General features: G+C 53.8%; 1 protein-coding gene and 1 pseudogene across 1 annotated transcript in view; both read left to right on the top strand.

The window, feature by feature from the left end:
• Positions 1-20157, top strand: part of STK32C (serine/threonine kinase 32C) — a 78632-nt gene that overhangs the window by 16491 nt on the left and 41984 nt on the right. The window lies entirely within an intron of this gene.
• Positions 1298-1638, top strand: LOC124506775 (small nuclear ribonucleoprotein Sm D2-like; annotated as a pseudogene).

Below are 20157 nucleotides of genomic sequence, written 5' to 3'. Positions count from 1 at the left end.
GTATGCAGGTCTTGTGCATCTTTCATTAATTTTATTTCCAAGCATTTTGTTTATTTGATGCTATCATAAGGGGCCTAATTTTTTTATAGTTTTATTTTTAGGTTTTTAATTAGTACTACATAGAGATATAATTTTAAAAAACTTTAAGTAGGCTTCATGCCCAGGGCAGAGCCCAACACAGGGCTTGAACTCACGACCCTGAGATCAAGACCTGAGCTGAGGTCAAGAGTGGGTGTAGTCACCCAGGTGCCCCAGCAGTTAGTTTTTGAATTCAGTTTACTGAATTGTAATTTACGTAAAGTAAAATTTATCATTTTAAAGGATGTGATTCAATGACTTTTGACAAATGTATACAGTTTTGTAAGTACCACTGCTGTCAAGTGTGGGATATTTCTTTCATCCCAGAAAGTTTCCCCCATCCCCTATGGCTAATCCAATTGTGTGCTGGTTTATAGGAGCCAGTTCTGTATATACGATTCCGATTTGGTTCTTAAAGGGGATTCTGGAAAATAAGTCAAAATTTGATGAAGTAAAAATTTCTTCCTCTATGGTTTGTTCTTTTCTTGTCCTTTCTAGGAAATATTTGCCCAACTCAGGATCACAAAGATTTTATCCTTTATTTTCTTCTACAACTTTTATAGTTTTAGCTGTTAATTTTAAAGCTCCATTTCAAGTTGATTTTTGTGTTAATATGAAGTAAGGGCCAAGGTTCCCCCCTCCCTTCTTTCCTTCTTTCCTTCTTGTCTTTCTTCCTCCCTCCGTCCCTCTCTCTGCTCTTCCCCCTTTCCCCTCTTCCTCCTCCTCCTCCTCCTCCCCCTCCTCCTCCTTCTTTTGCAATAGGGATGTCTGTTTGATCTTTTACACCAATACTGTACCATATTGATTATTGTAGCTTTATAATACATCTTGAACGCAGATGTGCTTGCCCTGCAACTTTGGTCTTCTTTTTCAAAATTGTTTTCACTATTCTAGATTCTTTGCCTTTCCATGTATATGTTAGAATCAGTTTGTCAATTCCTAAAAGATGCTGGCTGAGATACTGATTGGCATTGCGTTGAAATTATTGATTGATGCAGAGAGAATGGGCCTCTTAAATTTTTGAGTCTTCGAATCCATGAACATAGCAAATCGTGCTGTCCATTCCGGTCTTTACTTTCTGTCTCATTCCATAGTTTCAGTGCAGGGGTTGCACAAGTTTTGTTCAATTTTCTCTCCATATCTAATACTTAATAAGTCGTGAGAGGCAGAAGCAATGCAGAGGAGTCGACACTGACCTGGGAGCACAGCCACTGCCACTATGAGTGTCCTCAACAAACCCCAGAGGAGGTGACCCTGGAGCAGCTGCAGGAGCGGGACGAGGAAGAGTTTAACCCGGGTCCACTCACTGTGCTCACAGTCAGTCAAGAACAACACCCAAGTGCTCATCAGTGGCCACAACGACAAGAAGCCCCCAGGCCATAGGAATGCCCTTCGACAGGGACAGCGACACGGTGCTGGAGGAGATGTGGACCGAGTCCCCAAGAGCATCAGGGCAAGAAATCCACCCCAGTCGACAAGGACCACTACATCTCCAAGAAGTTCCTGCGCAGGGCCTGAGTCATCATGGTCCTGTGGAACCCACTCATCACTGACAAGTAGGGGCCTCCTTCTCACCCTCAGAATTCCCTTCTTCATCCTGCAAAGACCTGCCCTTTGTAATGGGAGCAGTAGTCCTGTGTTTTTTCTAAAAAAAAGCAAACAAACAAAAAACAAATACAATTTAAAAAATGTTGCACATCCACTGTATCCTAAAACCTTGTATGTCACGATCATGGCATCTGTGAACAAAGACAATTTTATTTCTTCCATTTAGAACTTTATGCCTTAGCACACTGTCTAGGATCCCAGCACAGAGTTGAACAGAAGTGGGAGAGCAGGCACCCTGGCCTTTCTCCTGGTCTTAGGGAAAGGGGTTTAGTATTTCACCATTAAGCACAGTGTCAGCTGGGCTTTTTCAAAGATGCCCTTCTCAGGTTGAGGAAGTTTCTCCTCCTAGTGTGGTGGGATTTTTTGCTTTTAAGTCATTAATGATGTTGAATTTTGTCAAGTGCTTTTCCTATTCCTGTGGAGGTGATCACATGATTTCCCTCTTTTATTCTGCCAATGTGGTAAATGACATTGTCTTTTGAATAGTATCCCAGCCTTGCATCACTAGGTTGGATTTTATCTATCATTGAACTCAATTTGCTAATATTTCTTCAGTAATTCTTATCTCCATGCTCATTAGGGATATTGTCCTAGATTTTCTTTTCTTGCAATGTCCTCGTCCGGTTCTGGTATCAGGTTTATGCTAGTCTCAGAAAATGGGTTGTAGGTGTTCTTTCCCCTTCTGTTTTCTGAACAAGTTTGCATGACTTCCTCAAGTGTTTGCTAGAGTGCACCGGCAAAGCCATTTGAGCCTAGAGTTTTCCTTGTGGGAAGATTTTAATTACAAACACAATTTCTTTAATAGATACGGCATATTTGCATTTTCCATTTCTTCCCGTGTTAGTTTTGGATTCCCATTCAAGGACTGGAATCTGCCCATTTCAGCTAAGCTAGTGACTTCATTGGCATAAAGTTGTCGTTCTCCTAATGTCTGTAGTGATGCCTCCCCTGTCATTCCTGGTAGTGGTGTTTTGTGTCTCCTCTGTGACCAAGAGAAGAAAAGTTCCAACCCTGTCAGTTGGTCTGTGTCTTCCTGTCGTTCTGTCTGGTTTTGCTGCTGGGTGGGTGTGTGCGTGGCTGGCACTGTTGTGTCTGTTTGATGGCGTGGTCCTGTGGTCGTTAGGAACTATCTCTCTTTGTCACCGGTAACAGTCCTTGGCTTAAAGTCCACTTTGATGTATATGAGACCATGTGGCTTTCTTTTGATTGATATTTGCACGATATATCATTTTACACCCTTTGACATTTACGCCATCTATATCTTTAAGAAGTAGTTCTTTTATAAATAACACGTCATTAAGTTTTGCTTTTTTAAAATCCAGTCTGAAAACGTCAGCCATTTAGTTGGAATATTAATCCACTTACTTTAATATAACCGTATATATGTTTGCGTTTGAGTCTACAGGTGCACTATTTTTTCTGTTTTTCCTTTCTCTCCATCTGTTAATTGTGTATCAATTGTTTATCAATTTCCACGTGTTAGAAAATAAAGGGAGAGGAATCTTTTTCACTGACACCCCAGCACCTTACCCTGTGACTGTACTGAATTTGTCCCTGGTCTTTGTCTGCTGGGCCCAGCGCTGCAGCCATGGACTGTTGATCTGGATGCAAAGGGCCCGTGTGGTCAGCGTGGTGTCTGCGTGGGATGGCTTTGCCTCTGCCTCTTCCCGTGTTCTCCACCGTGAGCCACTGCCTCCTGATCTGCAAGGCCATGCTCCTGGGTTTCCCCTGCAGCGTGGCAAGCCCGTGCGTGTGGCCTGGGTGGTCTTGGGCCTTGTCTGGTCCTTGTCTCCTCTTAAAGGCTACGTGCCTATAGGATGCTTCTCCTCAGTCGGCCTGCAAAGGCCTCAGCAGCAAGTCCCAGAATTCGGAGAATCTGGCCCTTTGGGCGCTGGCTGTGTGCTGTGCGTGCGTGTTCGTCTGTCCCTGTCTCCCTGTTACCTCTGGCACTCGGGACCCTTGGCCTTTGAATGGGGGTGCGGGGTCTGGGCTGGGCCGGCGGAGACAGCCTGGGACTGTGTGGGGAGAAGTGGGAGCCATCTGGGCCCATGGGGGCGAAGGGGTGGGAGGCGACAGCTGGTGGCTTCCATGCAGAGCAGGCGTCATCGGCTTACCCCACTCGCTGTGGCGCTGGGTCATCTCCATGGCAGCCTCTGTCTACATCCCCCTCTCCCCTCCCGGGCCCTCGGCTCTGCGGCAGGCGCTGGGACCAAGAAAGCCGGCCAGAGGCTCCCTGCTTCTGCAGCTGCCGAGGAGACTGTCCTCCCACAGACGCCACCCACATCTGCTCCAGGGAGCAAACTGCTCCCTCGTCCTCTTCCTCTGCGCCCAGTGGGCACAGCGGCCCCCCTGTGTCGGGCCTCAGGCCGTGGCCTGCAGCCCAGGTGAATGGGTGTCCTGGTCACACGGCAAGGAAACACCACCTGCCCTTGCTCCTGAAGCTGCCAGCCACGTGCCACTCGCTGCTGAGCACAGGGAACCAGGGCCTTTCCAGAGCTGCTTCCAGTGGTTTCCAGACAGAGCAGCAGACTCTGGCCAGATGGCAAGTGCAGCCGGGTCCCCGGGTCGTCAGCTGACCACAGGTTGTGCCTCACCCTGCCGACCCCACGCCATCCGCGGGACGCCTGCACCTGGTGCACGTGGGCTGTCCACATTGGCGGTGGCCCTTTGTGGGGGAGCAGAGGACTCAGGCCCTAGCCTCTGAGGGGCTGACAAGGACCTGCCTCCTGTCGTGGACCTGCTGAGTTGTGGCTTTACCATCCGGAGCCTTCCCCCAGGGCTCCCTTCCCTCTGCTGTAAACAGGATGTGGAGAATCTCCTCTGCTGGCCGAGCTCCGAGCAGGAGTGGCAGTAGGTGGCCAAGACGTTTAACTGATGGCCCCGGTCCCACGAGGGCAGCCGAGAGATCAGAATGCCCTTTGCTGCATTTGCCTAACTGTCCCTGACTTTCCTGTTTCTTTCCTTAAGTGGGGGCTTCCCCGACGAAGCCAAGGGCCGGGAGTGATGTGGGCAACATGGTTCTCGGTCAGGAGACACCAAGGGGGCGGCTGGTGCCCAGCCCTGGAAGGAGGCCTCACAGAGCCGCCACAGAGAACACACCGTGCTGTGTGCGTCTGGGGCCAACGTTGCTGACGCCTGGGGGACTGCCTGGCCAGCACTCTGGCTCTGCCGGGGTTGCATGGCCCGCAGAGGGGCCACAGAAGTCCACTTTTTTCTGTGGCAGCTGGTTCCGCAAAACCTGCGGGTGCCACGGTCATCGGCGCCTCTGAAGTCCCGTGGCGGTTCCAGTGCGGCCCGAGCTCTTGCCGAGCACAGTGTGGCGGCCGGCTGCGCGGTTTAGAGCCGGGCCTGCCCACGAGTGCTGGTGCTGCGCCGGCCTGGGTGCAGAGCACAGCCCCTCCCCTCCACCGCACCGCGGACAGACGGACGGAAGGACAGAGGCTTCCCCTGGAGCCGGCCTGAGGCTCACGCGGGAGCAGCCCCGCCCGACATGTGCCTCCTCGCCTGGATCTGAGGGCTTCTGAGTCCCCGGAACTGGTTCTAGGTTCTGGTTCCCACTGAGCTGGTCCCCCTGAGCTAGGGCCCCGTGCCGGGCCATCAGAGCAGGCAGAATGGACTTCTCTCGTCCAGTGGGGGGGGGGGGGGGGGGGTGGGGGGGCAGCACGTGCAACAGGGCTTGTTGTTTTTGATAAACAGAGAAAGAAATCATGTAATGTAAAGAAATCATCTGAGGCCCAGATAATCCCTGTTGGCCTGAGAAAGTACCTCACGTGCAGGGTGTGAACGGGAGAGCCGCGCAGAGGGGCGGGGAGGGGAGGGGAAGGCCCTGGGTCGCTCGCGGGCTCGTGTCTGCACACACGGGCCCCCCGCGTCGAGAGGTGCGTTTACACAGAAGGAGCCGCCATCCGCAGGTTCTCCGCACTTTTATGAAACCTCGCGCTTGTCTCACCGGCACAGAAATCTGCCTGGTTTTCAGCATCCACACGAAGTTCACGTCACAGCTGTGACGGAGCCACGCGACGACCACTGGCTGTGGCACCTGGGTCGTTCAGGCGATTTGGGTTTTGTAGTTGTGCGTGCACTGCCCACAGACCTTGATGGACCCTACGGCAGCGGCTTTGTTGCCCGAAAGAGGGGGCGTGCCCCGACACCCCGCTGCAAGCAGCTCCTGCGAGGGCTGGGCCTCCCCACTCCCACCGGGAGCGCGAACAGCACGAGGCGGAACCAGACCTTTCACTGTGACAGGTCAGAATGGGATCTCTGTGTTGTCCGTGGACATCTTTACGCTGAGGGTGCAGGGGGGACAGGGTTGCATTCTGACCTGCCTGTGGGGCCCCCGCTTCTTTTCTTGTCCAGTTGGGTTTCTCACGAACCTTACAGGTTCACTGTGATGGGAGGAAATGAGCCCCCCTTGTCATATTTCTTGCAAATACTCTTTCACAGTTGGTAGTATTTTGATTTAAAGTGTTTATTTTTTCTCTCCACAGAAGTTTTATCATCTCTCATATGATTGAACTGATGCCTCTGTGGTTTCTGGATTTGTCTGTCTTGCTGTAGAATTACAAATGAATTCACTGTCACCCGTTGTTTAGAGCTCTTGTGGGTTCAGTGTGTGTGCACACGCCTGTCTGTGTTGTGTTGGGAATCTGTTTTGTCATCAGGTCTGAGGGGGACTAAGTGTCACATCTCTTCACAAGCCCCCTGTGTCCCGCACTGAGTTCTGGATGTCTTTGGGTCTCTCTCCACATGCCAGTGACGAGGTTTGGGGGTATTGTGGGGCCGTGGAGCCGGCGGCCAAGAAAGAATCCCTGAAGACGTCTTTGGTGCAAAAAGGCGATCTCATTAAAGCACGGGGACGGGACCCACGCGTGGGCAGGAAGAGCTGCCCTGGGGTCGTGACAGGTGACTCATTATATCCCCTCAGGTTCGAAGGGGTCAGGGATAGAGTAAGTCCCTGAGGCATTTTGGAAGCAAGGTTTCCAGGACCTCGAGGGGCTGGCTGTTGCTAGGGAAGCTCCACTTATTACCGCTTAATGAAACCTCAGTCACGAGACCCTCCAGATGTGTATCGGGGGCCATCAGCTTGGGGGTGTGATCGCCAGCATATACTTGGGGGAGTCGAGGTAAAGGAAGTAGACGTGCAGGATCCTGGGGGTTGGGATGACGTCAAGCTAAGACTCTCTTTTGCCCCAGCAAAGCGTCCTCATCGAGGCAGCTGAGGTCCTAGAGGGAGGTCACTCTGCCGGTCTCAAGGACTTGTGGATGGGCTGTGGCAGTAAGGGAATTTAACTTTTCGTTTGCCTGAGTTTCCCACATCGGCATGGCCAGCACTTAAACCCCTTTCCTTTGTTCTCGGGTGGCCAGGAGTGTCCGAGGAACGTCACACGTATTCCCCTGGGTGGGGGGGGGGGGTGCTGCTGTGAGCCTGTACTCTGCCCTCCATTTCCCCTTGCTCCCTTGTCACCAGCACAGGGACAATCTGTCTGTCTGGTTATACGGCAGACTGTATCCCTCACCCCCTTTTAAAAGTCCTACCAGAGGGCAAGGACTGCGGTGAGGGTGGCGGGAGATGGGATCCCTGGGAATCTTCACATGAAGGGGGTCTGTCCCCTTGAGGATCCCACCGCTCGGGACGCGGAAGCTCTGCCATGCACCTGACTTCTGCAGGATGAATGTGACCTGATGTGATTCGGGAGGTGACAAAACCCTCATCCCAGCTGGTCAGAGGGCAGCCTGGCCCTGGGTGGCAGGGCTGAGTACTGATGGGGTGGAGGGTCAGGCCGGTATGCTGAGGCCCCAGGTAAGAAGTGAATTGCAGCCTGAAGGCAGAGGATTGGAAAGGAGTGTGTGTGCGCACATACGTGTTCAAGGGACACGGAGGAGAAACCTGTTCTATCCAGGGCTTTCCCCCTGCTCAGGTCCAGGCCACACGCAGACCCCTCCAGGTCTGGACCGGAGCCCGTGGGGGTCGTCCCAGGGTCCCAGGCTAGCAGGTGCTGTCCATGGTGCTGTCCGCTGGAGGCCGTGGGCGCAGGAGTGAGGCTAAGTGGGTGGCGGGCAGGCTCTCCAGGCTCCTGACGCCCACTCACAAGGAGAAGCTCAGGTTGCAGGGGAGGCAGGATGCCCACGTTCCTGACTCCTGGAGGTCTGGGGCCCCGGTGTGGTCCCGGTTCACCCCTGCCCGGCCGTCTCCCGATGCTAGTGAGTCCTGTCTCTTCCCCTCACGGCTCTCGGGGGGCGCCTCTTAGGCACGGCCAGCTTTATCCCACCTTCACATGGTTTCGTATCCTGGCCAAGACTCTCGTCCTGGAAACCACAGGCTGGATGGAGCACCCACAAGAATGCAGACTCCTGGCGCCACTCAGTTCTTCTGATTCTTATTTTTGGAAACATGAAACAGAAGTCTTATGCTCTGTCTTGAAATAATACCTTTCCTTAATTCTGTTCAATTTAGCCAAAAATAGGCCCACCCTTTCCTAGGATGACAGTCCAACCTCTTGAGCCAGAATGGGGAGGAAGGGGTGCTGGGCTGGAGGAGGGGGCGGCATCTTGGCCACTGGGGGTGTGGTGTGGCCAGGGCACGGCCGTCCAGACCAGCCCAGCAGCAGAAGCACAGGCTTCCCCACACATGTGGTCATGCCTCCGGGATGTGAGCAAGCATGTGGGCCCTGTCTAAACGCCCTGGAGCCAGCTCAGGGTGGTGGCCCTGACATGTCCCTGGCCAGGGTTCCATGGAGGGGTCTGTGGGGTCAGGGCACTGACACAGCCAACCCCAAGCCGGCCCTTATGGCTCACCATTTTATGTCTTTCTGTGAACATTTTCCTTGCTGTCTTCCCACCCTTGCTGGACATCTGTCTTCACCACTTCCCTGCGGCAGGAGGCCCCCAGGAGGGGCTGGCGCCTAGATTTTCCGGACAGACTGGACTTCCCGTAAACTCTGCTTCCCCGCAAGTGAGAGCATCTTTGGCCTCCTCACGGAGGTGCCCGGCAGGCGGGAGGCCAAGGCGCCTCTCTAATGGAGGGGGGTCGTGTGAGGTCTGGTGCGTGCCAGAGGAAGACAAGTTGGGTGGGCTCTGGGGGGCAGGTGCAGGGGTCCGGTGGTCCCAGACTGTCCAATTTAAACTCAGGGGTGCAGATGATTAGGCTACATGGGGCTGGCCCCACCCTGGTCTTCTGGTGCCATGAAATCTTGTCATTGGAGGAGGCATGTTGAGGAAAGCGGGTCGAGGTGGAAGGATGGACGCTGGGCTCTGGGGTGACCCTGGAGTAGGTCACGCATGGGGGCGGGCTCTCCTTCGGCTCAGGTCCACAGGAAGGGTCGGGCTCTTAGCTGGTGCACGGGGTGCCGGGACCACTTCTCCACTGAGGACGGGGCTCCTTTGCTGTCGCGCACCCCCTCTTGCTTGTGGGCACCAGCTCGTCCCCCACCCACCCCCACCCAGGGGTCTGTGTGTGGACGCCTGCGGCCCTATGCCGGTGGGCACGCGGACAGTGTACCTGCCCTGACGGCTGTTGGGTGGGCCCAGAGGCAGCGCGGCAGGTGCTGGGGACGGCACCCTGGACTGGGCCCCCTTTGGTGCCTCAAGGAAGCCCTGTTGTGTCAGGGGTGGGTCCTTGGGGCTCAGGGGCCATGGACTGATTTCTTAGGGTCCCCGTCACAGCTGTGACCTCTGATCTGCCTTCCTCCGAGGTGTAGCAGCCTGGTCCCAGCAGCTGGGACGTCCCCTGGAGACTGGAAGAGAGGGTGCCTGCGCCCCAGCCACTGGTCCTGGGAGGGGAGGAGGCCAGCCTGCCACGGGGGTCCTGGCCGGCGTGTGGCTCTGCACCAGAGAGGCCCCAGCTGCTGAGGGGACATCACAGCGGGGAGGTCTAAGGGCCCTTCCTGTCCTGGTCCCCTGATGCTCCGACTTGCATTTGCCTGAGGCACTGAGGTGGCCTGAGGACCGGGCCAGCTGCTGCCTGGACGAGGGGCAGGGGACAGCCCCGAGGCCAGGCCCACCAGGTTCCCGAGCCTTGGGTAAATGTCAGCCTGGTAAAGGCTTTGTCGATACTCATTTCCTGCAAAACAAACAACCATGTGGTTTATTAATCTTTAAATCTCGACTTTTCCATCAAAACCATGTGCAAATGTCTTTTCAAAGAAAAGGTCTGACATAAAACCGTGCACTTACCGTGAGATGGAATTTAAAATAGCAACTTTCCCTTAACAGTGCTGCACTGCTTCTGTTTATGCAAACGCAGCGTGGGCTCGGCCTGACGGAGACGCCAGGCTGCCCGCTCGTGCGCGCTGGGCCAGGGTCGGCTGTTGGTGCTTCCCCGGGCAGGCAGAGCCCCCAGACCTGTCCCTCTGCCCGGAGCCCCCAGGCCGTGGGAGGTGGCCCCTCCACTGCGTCCTAGCCTGGCCGGCATCCAGGTCCCAGCGGGGCTGCGCCCGGGCGCCGACTGGCTCGCGGCAGCCGGCGGGCTGTGCTGGGGAAGCCGGCTCTGGGACACCGGGCAGAAATGTGCACCTCTCCCACACTCACTCCTTCACTCCCTGCCTCATTCATTCATTCACTCACGCACTCAACAAGTGTCTCTCGGGCGCAGAGGGCCAGGCCGGACGCTGCAGGACAGCTTGCTGAGCCCCTCGGAGGGCAGCGCCCGGACCTGCCAGGAGCCGGCAGCAGAACCTCAGAGTACCTTTTGGGACAAGGAGCTTCCTGGGTCAGGTGGAGGCCGCCCCCTGCGTGAGGCCGTGTCCTGAACACAGAGGCACGGTCCGAATCCCGTCAGTTTGTTTGCAAGCTGTTAGAAGGCCAGGTAGACAGTAACTGATTCTCGGTGAGGCTTAAGTAGGATATTAACTGACGGGAGGTGCTTGGGGCTGTGTGAGCTGCAGGGGCCCCAGGGTGGCCCCACCTGTGCACGGGGCCAGTTCGGGCCCCCCAGGCGGATGGCGCACCGTGGCAGCCTGGGGTCTGGCAGCCTCTTGACGTGTAAGCTGACGCACGGGGGCGCGACCGTCCAGCCTCATCGGCTTGGCAAGGGCCTTCGTGCCTTTGGGGATAAATCGGTCCTTCAGCCTGAGGCCCAGCAGCTGCAGGGGCGGAGGCGGCGGCTCGCAGCGGGGCAGGGGGGGTGGTGATAAACGGCTGCGAGGCCCCAGGCTCCCTCGACAGCTTTTCCCTGGCACCTCCCTCCCCTGCAGCTCACGGGAGTTCTCTGGGGGAAGGTCTGGATCAGCCGGCACCCTCATAACACACATCCTTCCCACAGCCTAGAAGTTGCCAGGATCCCAGGGAAGCGTGCAGGCTCCAGGCTGGACGTGTCTGTCAGACCCGGGGCCAGCTGCCCAGTGAACCCACTCGAAGAGAGCCTGTGTCAGGCCTCCGTGTGCACACATACACACGTGTGCACATGCATGTACACACCGAGCCACATCCACGGGCACACGCGTGTGCATGCACGTACACACCGAGCCACATCCACGGGCACACACGTATGCATGCGCCCGCAGACATGAACACGTGCACAGGCACAGAGCTGCCCCCACAGCCAGCACATGCACGCACACACTCCCAGACACGGGCACACATGGACACACGCAGAGCCGCACCCACAGGCACATGCACACACAGATGTGATCTGAGGTGTATCATTGGGCTTCAGAATAAAAATAAATTTTGTACTGTGCAAACTTCTCCGTTTTGGCCAGGTTTCTTTTCTTTTTTTTAAAAATTTTTTTTAATGTTCGTTTTATTTTTGAGAGAAAGATGGGGAGGAGTAGAGAGAGAGGGAGACACAGAATCTGAAGTAGCTCCGGGCTCTGAGCTGTCAGCACAGAGCCAGGCACAGGGCTCAAACCCGCGAACCAGGAGATCATGACCTGAGCTGGAGTTGGGATGCTTGACCGAGTCACCCAGGCGCCCTGGCCAGGTTTCAAAGGGCTTCCAAAGGAGACCAGCAGCCTGCACCCAGCACCCTGTTTCTAGAGAGGGGTGGCCCCTGGCACGGCTGGTTAGCTCTGCCCAAACGGAGCCCGGGACACATTCTGTGGGCACAGCCTCCAGGCAGTGTGGGGGAGAGGGGTGATTCTGTGCGGGTCGGGCTGGTCCTGGGGCTGAGCACTGGGTTGTGCGGGGTGCCCGGGGCCACTGCTGACTGAGCAGTCTCAGAGCTGGCCCACTCCCCTGGGGGCTCTGTGGCCAGCTGGTCCGGCCGTGGTGGCTCCACGCGGGCAGGGGCCAGGAGAGCATCCGGCATGGCTGCCCCCGCCTAGCCTAGCTGCCCATCAGAGAGGGCCTCGCCCCAGAGCTGGGGGGAGTGGCAGAGGCCACAGCCGTGGCTCCTCCTGGCCTCCTCACCTCAGCCCCGGGCCCCAGAGCCGCCAGCAAGTCCTGCTGGTTGGGCCTCCGTGGTCACCCTCGCCAGGTCCTGCTCACATGACGTGGGCTTCGTGTCCACACGCCCCTTGGCGCCCCTTCCCACCAGCTGAGCCCACTCTGAATACTTGTGTCCCCCTGAGAGCCTTCTGAGCAGCTTCCCACCCCCATCACCGGCCAGCCCCCCGCTGCACCACCCTCATAGCCCCCGGTCTCTCTCAGCATCTTGGTTGGCCCCTCCCATCTGGCCCTGGGCACAGGTGCGTGAGGATCCCAGAGACTGGATTCTGACCCACTGCTCTGTCTCTTGGCCCTGTGACTGTTGCATGGTCACTCAGCCTCTCTGATCCCGTTTCCTGTTCTCACTCAGTGAACGGCTCCTTCCTGCAGCATAAAAGGCTGGATACCTATAACCCGCCCCCTCTGCAAAGTGGCATCATCTCTTTTTTACGTATGGGGGGGTAATTACAGTAAAATGCAGAGCTCTGAACTAGTTTTTTAAGTTTATTTATTTTGAGAGACAGAGTGTAGAGCAGGGGAGGGGCAGTAATTTTGTTCTTCATTTGCAGAAGTTCTTTATATATTTTGGTTACAGGCTCTATGTTGGACGTGTGTATTTGCAAACATTTCACTTCCTTCGTAGTGTCCTTTAAAGAGCAGACGGTTTTGATTTCTGCGAAGCACAACTTATCAATTTTTTCATGGTTAGCATTTCTGGCATCGTGTCTGAGAAGTCTTCGCCTGTCTCCAGGCTGCAAAAGTATGACCGTATGTTTTTCTTCCAGGAGTTGTCTTGTGTGTATGTTTGCAATCTACCAAGAATTATGTTTTGGGCACGGCACAGTTGGCACTTCTCCCGATGATGCTCAGCTGCTCCAGCACCACTTGTGGAAGGCTCACATTGCCCCATAGACCTGGTCAGTGCCTTGTGCCATTGGAAAACCCAGGTGACCACATGCGCTGGAGGCCGTTGGTGAACAGCGAGTCTGTTCCATTGCCCTGCGTCCGTCTTCATACCAGCGCCACACAGTCTTCATTACTGTACCTTTTTTAAAAACGTTTTTCGGGGTGCCTGGGGGGCTCAGTTGGCTGATCGTCCGACTTCGGCTCAGGTCGTGATCTCACGGTTCGTGGGTTCGAGCCCCGCGTCGGGCTCTGTGCTGACAGCTCGGAGCCTGGAAGCCTGCTTCCGATTCTGTGTCTCCCTCTCTCTCTGTCCCTCCCCTGCTCATGCTCTGTCTCTCTCTGTCTCAAAAATAAATAAAAACATTAAAAAAACAATAAATGAAAAAAACAAAATTAAAAAATTTAAAGGCAAAGAGCTGACAAACTGACTTTACACATTTTGAAAAGCAAGGACATGTAACATTTTAATTAGCCATTTAATTTTACTCTGAACAAATGTTAAGTTTTCAGTAAGACTTTGGGCAATAAGAGTGACTCCTATGTCTTCTCGAAGGCCTTGGAGGTGTGCGAACCTCCTGTGGGGCCCAGAGCCTTGGGTTCGGGCTGGATGGGGCAGCCAATGTGCAACAGTGAATCACCGCAAGGCACGGACATAGACGTGATGCCAAGGAGCGTGCGTGCACTTCATCACCAGCCCATCAGTACAGGAAGGAGGGTGTTCGTTCACGTGCAATAAACGTGAGTCCTGCCTTTCAACAACCTGTTCCAGTGAGCACAGACTAATTTGGACCAAAACGTATGCTAGCTTTTCTCAGGTATTACTTTCCCATTGCCTACAAAACAAGAAACTGTTGGTGGTCACAAAACTCTACACTCAAAGTATTAAAGGGGCGCCTGGGTGGCTCAGTTGGTTAAGCATCTGACTTTGACTCAGGTCATGGTCTCACAGCTTGTGGGTTTGAGCCCCACGTCGGGCTCTGTGCTGACAGCTCAGAGTCTGGAGCCTGCTTCAGATTCTGCGTCTCCCTCTCTGCAGCTCCCCCACTCTTGCTCTGTCTCTGTCTCTCAAAAATGAATAAACGTTAAAAAAATTTTTTTAATATTTATTAATTAACTTATTTATTTATTTTGATAGAGGGAGAGAGCACACGCAGGGGAGGGGGAGAGAGAGAGAATCCTAAGCAGGCTCTGTGCTGTCAGCACTTAGCCCAGTTCGGGGCTCCATCTCACGAACTGTGTGATCGTGACCTGAGTCAAAACCAAGACTCAGATGCTTAATTGACTGAGCCACCCAAGCACCCACTTACTGTACCCTTATGTGAAGTCTTAAAATCAGGTAGTGCAAGTCTTCCAACTTTGCTCTTTTTTTTAGCATTATTTTTCACTATTCTAGGTCATTTAGATTTGCATATAAATTTTAGTGTCTGATCACCCCTTTCTGCCCAAGAAAGCCAGCTAAGGCTTTGACTGAAATTGCATTGGTTCTATAACTACCTCTGGGAAAAAGTGGGTCCCGCACAATGTTCACAGTCCCCTGGGAGCAAGGGGCAGTCTCCACTTACCTCGGTCCTGCTTAATCTCTCAGTGTTTTGCAGTGTTACATGGAGGGTCTTGTACAGCTTTCTTAGACATGGTCCTACCTTAAAAGGCCTTTGGTGCTATTGTAAGAGGGACTTGGAAAATCTCTTTTCAATGGCTTGTTGATAGTACATTAGAAATCCAAAAAAATTTTATGTATAGACCATGTATCACGTAACCTTGCTTAATTCACAGAGTTTTTAGCTCTGGAAGGGGTTTGTAGAGTCCTTAGGATCTTCTCTGTAGACCACTAGGTTGTCTTTTCTGTGGTTTATTTTTAACTTTTCCTATGTCGTGGGCCAGGGCTGCATAACATTAAGGAAAATGATGAGAGTGGACAGCCTTGCCTTGTTCCCCATCTTGGGAGAGCATTCACTGCGTTACAGCTAAATGTGGTCTTAGCTGCAGACTCTGCAGGTGTCCCGTGTGACAGTTAAGAGGTCCTGTTCTCATTTGTGGAGTCTTCATCATGAACACCTGTACATTTCGTCAAACGCACCTCCTGCCTCTGTTGAGGTGATCATAGGGTTGTCCTTCATTCTGTGAGTGTAGTGACTCTAAGTGGATTGGTTTTCAAAGTTAAACCAACCTTGCATTCCTGGTGTGTACTTCAGCAGTCATGATGTATTATATTTTTTATATTGCTGCTAATTTGCTAATATTTCGTTAAGGAAGTTTGTGTGTATGCTCACAAGAAATCTCGATCTATGGTTTTCTTGTAATGGCCTTATCAGGCTCCGGTGTTTGGAAAATGCTGATCTCATAAAACAAGTTAGAAGGTGCTCGATTTCTCTATTTTCTAAATGAGCTTCTGTAAGACTGGTATTGTTTCTTCCTTAAAAAACTTGATAGAATTCACCAGTGAAGCCATCTGGGCTGGACTTCTTTTTTACAGAGTGGTTTTCAATTATGAATGCATTATTTAGGAACAATAGACGTGACACTGTGCAGGTGGTGTGTTTCTTTTTGTATTCATTTGGTAAATTGTGTATTTCAAGGAATTTCTCCATTTACGTAGCATAATTTGTTGACATGAAGTTAGTTCATAATCTTTTTAAATTATTCTTCAGATGCCTGTAGGATGGGTAATGGCATCATTTTTCTAAAATTCTTAATATTTGTGCTTTCTCTCTTATTAAAAAAAAATCAGTCTTCCAAAGGTTTGTCGATGTTATGAATCACAAAAATAACATTCAGTTTTGTTGTTACTTTTGTTTTTTTGTTACTTGTCTCTAGTTAAGTGGTTTCCATTCTTTACTATTTTCTAATTTCTACTTTGGATATACTTTGTTCTATTCCATCATCTTGTTTATTTTTTTTCTTTTTTTTTTAACTTTTTTTTTAAACATTTTAATGTAATCTCTATGCCGAACATGGGGCTCGAACTCATGACCCCGAGATCAAGAGTCCCATGGTCTCTCCATCGTCTTGTTTTCTGATGTAAGTACTTGGAGCTGTAAACTTCCCTCTTCAAACCACCATGGCTACATCACTTTTGCTATGTTTTGTTTTCAAACGTGTACGTACCCAACCAAAGAGCCTCAGCACCCAGGGGACCTGCAGAGAGCAGTGGCTAAACTCAGCACCGTAGCAGATTTGCGTCTCTCTGTCCCTGTCGGGCCGGGGAAGAAGAGACAGGAACCTTCCAGCAGACAGTGGGCTTGTGTAGAATTCTGCTTCCAGGAACTATGAAACACATGGTTTTCTAAAACAAACAAGGAATGTTTATTAAAATTTTGCTTTACATAAGTGAAACCGTGGAGTGTGTCCGGCCCCTTTCTCTCGATGCGTCGCGTCCGCGGGATGGGTCCAGGCCGTGTGTAGCAGTCGCCGCCGCATTCTCGTCGTGCCTAGAGTTCTGTGTGGCTACGTCACACCTTATTATTATCCATTTGACGAAGGCCAAGCACTTGGGGTCATTTCCAGTTTTGCGCCGTTCCGCCTCTCTTGCACTCGTGTCTCGGCGGGCGTGTGCTGTGTGTGTGCGTGTGGACCGGCCGGGCCATGCGGCACCCGGAGCCCAGTCTCACTCCCACAGCAACGCGTGTGAGTCCCCGCTGTGCACGGCCCTGCCGGCCTCTGTGTCGGTCACTGTGCTGGCCGTGGGGAGGTCCCTGCTCTGCTCAGTTTCATACCCCTGGTCGCTGAGATGCCCAGCTTGTTTCCGTTTTGACCCGGCACTTGGGTCTCTTCCGCGTGAGGTGCCTATTGAAGAACTTGGCCGTTCTCTGTCTTTTTCTTGCTGAGCTGTAGGAGATGTTTCTGTGCACTGGGCGTCTTTGTCCAGTATCTGTGTTACGAGTGCATTCTCCCCGCTCTGCGCCCCCACGGTGTCCCGTACCAGCAGTACGTGGGTGCGTGCAGATGTCAGAGCCGATCCGGGCACGTGCTCTCCACGTTCACTGTCCCATGTGTCACTCATGTCTCAATAAAGCCGTGAAAATGCCTTGTACTGTAGGCCACCAAGAGAAGCTGGGCCACGTCTATATGGAGGACGCCCGAAGTGAGTGAGGACACATGGCATTTTAGTGGATGCAAATATCATAACAATGTCTGTTTCCGCACAACTGATGTTCAGAGTACTGAATTTATTTTTATTTTTTTATTTTTTTAATGTTTATTTTTGAGAAAGAGTGCAAGGGAGGGAGGGGCAGAGAGAGAGGGGGGACACAGAATCCAAAGCAAGCTCCAGGCTCTGAGCTGTCAGCACAGAGCCCGATGCAGGGCTTGAACCCATGAACTGTAAGATCATGACCTGAGCCAAAGAGCTTAACCGACTGGGCCACCCAGGTGCCCCCAGAGCACTGAATTTAGAGAAACAAACAACCTATGGCTTCTGTGGAAGTTGATGGACTGACAGACGATTGACGTGGACGAACAAGGGCCCCTGGAGAAGGCAGGCCACAGCCCGTGGTGGCTTCCCCCACTGGGCACCAGTGTCCGCCGTAAAGCCTAAATGAGGAAGGTCGGTGTTGGTTGGGGTAGACATGCAGGACGAGGGAAGGCACAGACCCGGCAGCGCAGGCACAGGAGGGCTCTGGTCTGAGTCACAGGCGGCCTCGGGAGTCGGCACTCAAGGGGACGTTAGTAAGAAGGCCACGCGGGCCAGAGAAACGGAGACTCTAATGGTGTATCGGGTCCAGGAGGAGGGGTCAGGGGCTGCTGGTCCTCGTCCCCATCCCCTCTGCTGGCTTCGTGCTCCCACGGTAGCCCCAGAAATGGTTCCTTCTGCTCCTTCTGCCCTGCTCTTGCCACCGTGGTGGACACTTCTCCTGAGTTCCGGAAGCCCAGGGCCAGCTCCAGTCGGACAGCTTCGCTCTGACGGGCCAGGCCTGGGCAGTGTGACGCGGGCGGGTGCTCAGAGAGCCGGGGGCTCCTGGGCGGAGGGGAGCAGATCCTGGTGCAGTCGGCCCCGCTGCCCCTCGCAGAGGGCAGCAGGACACAGGCTGTCCTGTCCTCCCGGACGGACCCGCTGCTCTGCGGTCATGATGCGCCAGCACCAAGGGAATGGAGGTCCACCTGGAATCCTGTTTTGAAACTGGACTGAGTGTAAATAAAATACAGATTTGATGGGTGGGGCTTGGGTTTGTATGAACTTAACACAGTTTAATGTTGTTCTAAAGCAAAGGGGTCAGAATGAAGCCGCCTTAGCCACACGTGTGATTTCTTTTTTTCTTTTATTATTTTTTTTAAGTTTATTTATTTTTGAGACAGAGACAGAGCATGAATGGGAGAGGGGCAGAGAGAGAGGGAGACACAGAATCGGAAGCAGGCTCCAGGCTCTGAGCCATCAGCCCAGAGCCTGACGCGGGGCTCGAACTCATGGACCGTGAGATCGTGACCTGAGCCGAAGTCGGACGCTTCACCGACTGAGCCACCCAGGCGCCCCACGTGTGATTTCTTATGTTTTCCATTAAGAAAAGATAGGATTAGTGACTGTCCTGCCCCCTTCCCTCCCACCTAGGGTGATCACCTTGAAACAGGAAAGTCGTCTAAACCCCGTTCTGGTTGGCCCCCTGGCCAGCTTTGGGGCGACTGTGAGGCCCGGTGTGTGTGCACGCGGAAGCCTAGCCGTGCTGGTTCTGGCAGAATCCTCCCTCCGCGGAGCACGCGCCCACTGATGAGTCCAAGCCCCGGGGACGCCCCCTCTTCCGCACAGGGCCTGCCCTGACCACCGTCCCCACACATGGGGCCATCTGTGTGGGGCCATGCAACGGCAGCCATGCCCCCTACGTGGCCTCAGCCCACTCGGTCGTGGCTCACTTCCAGAAACAATTACTATTGCTTTTACTGAAGTGAAAGTCACGTCACGTAAAACCAGCCGTTTTTTTTGTTTTGTTTTGTTTTGTTTTTTTCAACGTTTATTTATTTTTGGGACAGAGAGAGACAGAGCATGAACGGGCGAGGGGCAGAGAGAGAGGGAGACACAGAATCGGAAACAGGCTCCAGGCTCCGAGCCATCAGCCCAGAGCCTGACGCGGGGCTCGAACTCACGGACCGCGAGATCATGACCTGGCTGAAGTCGGACGCCTAACCGACTGCGCCACCCAGGCGCCCCAAACCAGCCGTTTTAAAGCGACCAGTCGGCAGCATCTTGCACATTTTGCAGCGTTGTGTAAGGACCACCTCTGACACCTAGTTCCGAGACGTTTTCCCCGTGGAAACCGGTCCCGCTGGCAGCCGCGGCTGTGGTCTGCTCTCTGGTCCACAGGCCGCCCATCGTGGGCACTCCTGGCCGGTGACATCGCGCGGGGCCTGTCAGTTCGGGCCCCTGTCACCCAGCGCCAGGGTTTCAAGGCCTGTCTCCGTTGCAGCAGGTGCCAGAGCGCCACCCCGTCTGGTGGAGGAATAACACCGCATCGTGTGGCTTACCGCCCACGAGCTGCGGGGCACTCAGGCTGTCCCCACCTGTTGGCTGTTTCGTGGGTCCCCTGTCCGTGGTGCGCCTCTCACCACGAGTGCCGGGCTCCCTACCCGCTCTGCTCCCTCAGGCGCCTCTGCCCCGCGGTCCTCCTGCACCAGCACGGTGAGCCCCGCACCGCCTCCGGCCCGCACGCGTTTCCTGGAGCGAGGCCGGGGTCCTGAGTCGCATCTCCTGAATTTCGAATGTGGGATTCTCGTGCACAGCAGGGACGCTGCCCCAGCCCGAGCTGAACCGCCTCCAGTGGCGCCATCCCTGTGCTCCCTCAGGGTGCCCGCCAGCTGGATTCTGCAGCCACTTTAGAAACCTTTCCCCATATGGGGCGCCTGGGTGGCTCAGTCGGTGAAGCGTCCGACTTCGGCTCAGGTCATGATCTCGCGGTCAGTGAGTTCGAGCCCCGCGTCGGGCTCTGTGCTGACAGCTCAGAGCCTGGAGCCTGTTTTGGATTCTGTGTCTCCCTCTCTCTCTCTCTCTCTGCCCCTCCCCTTCTCACACTCTGCCTCTCTCTGTCTCAAAAATAAATAATAAAACATTAAAAAAAAACACCTTTCTCGATACGCGCGCACACCAGAACAGCATGCTATACAGCCTCGCTTGTGTTCGAACTTTATAGAGAGACCATCTGTTGCCTTCTGGGGCTTGCTTGAGGGGTTCCCTGTACCCCTTGAGTTGTGTGGCGCTTCTAGGCTCCTGGCTCATGG

This window comes from Lynx rufus, unplaced genomic scaffold (assembly GCF_022079265.1).
Source record: "Lynx rufus isolate CCGP_SWC_20201006 ecotype Redwood Valley unplaced genomic scaffold, mLynRuf1.p SCAF_11, whole genome shotgun sequence".
Taxonomy (NCBI): domain Eukaryota; kingdom Metazoa; phylum Chordata; class Mammalia; order Carnivora; family Felidae; genus Lynx; species Lynx rufus.
This window is presented reverse-complemented; position numbering and strand designations above follow the sequence as displayed.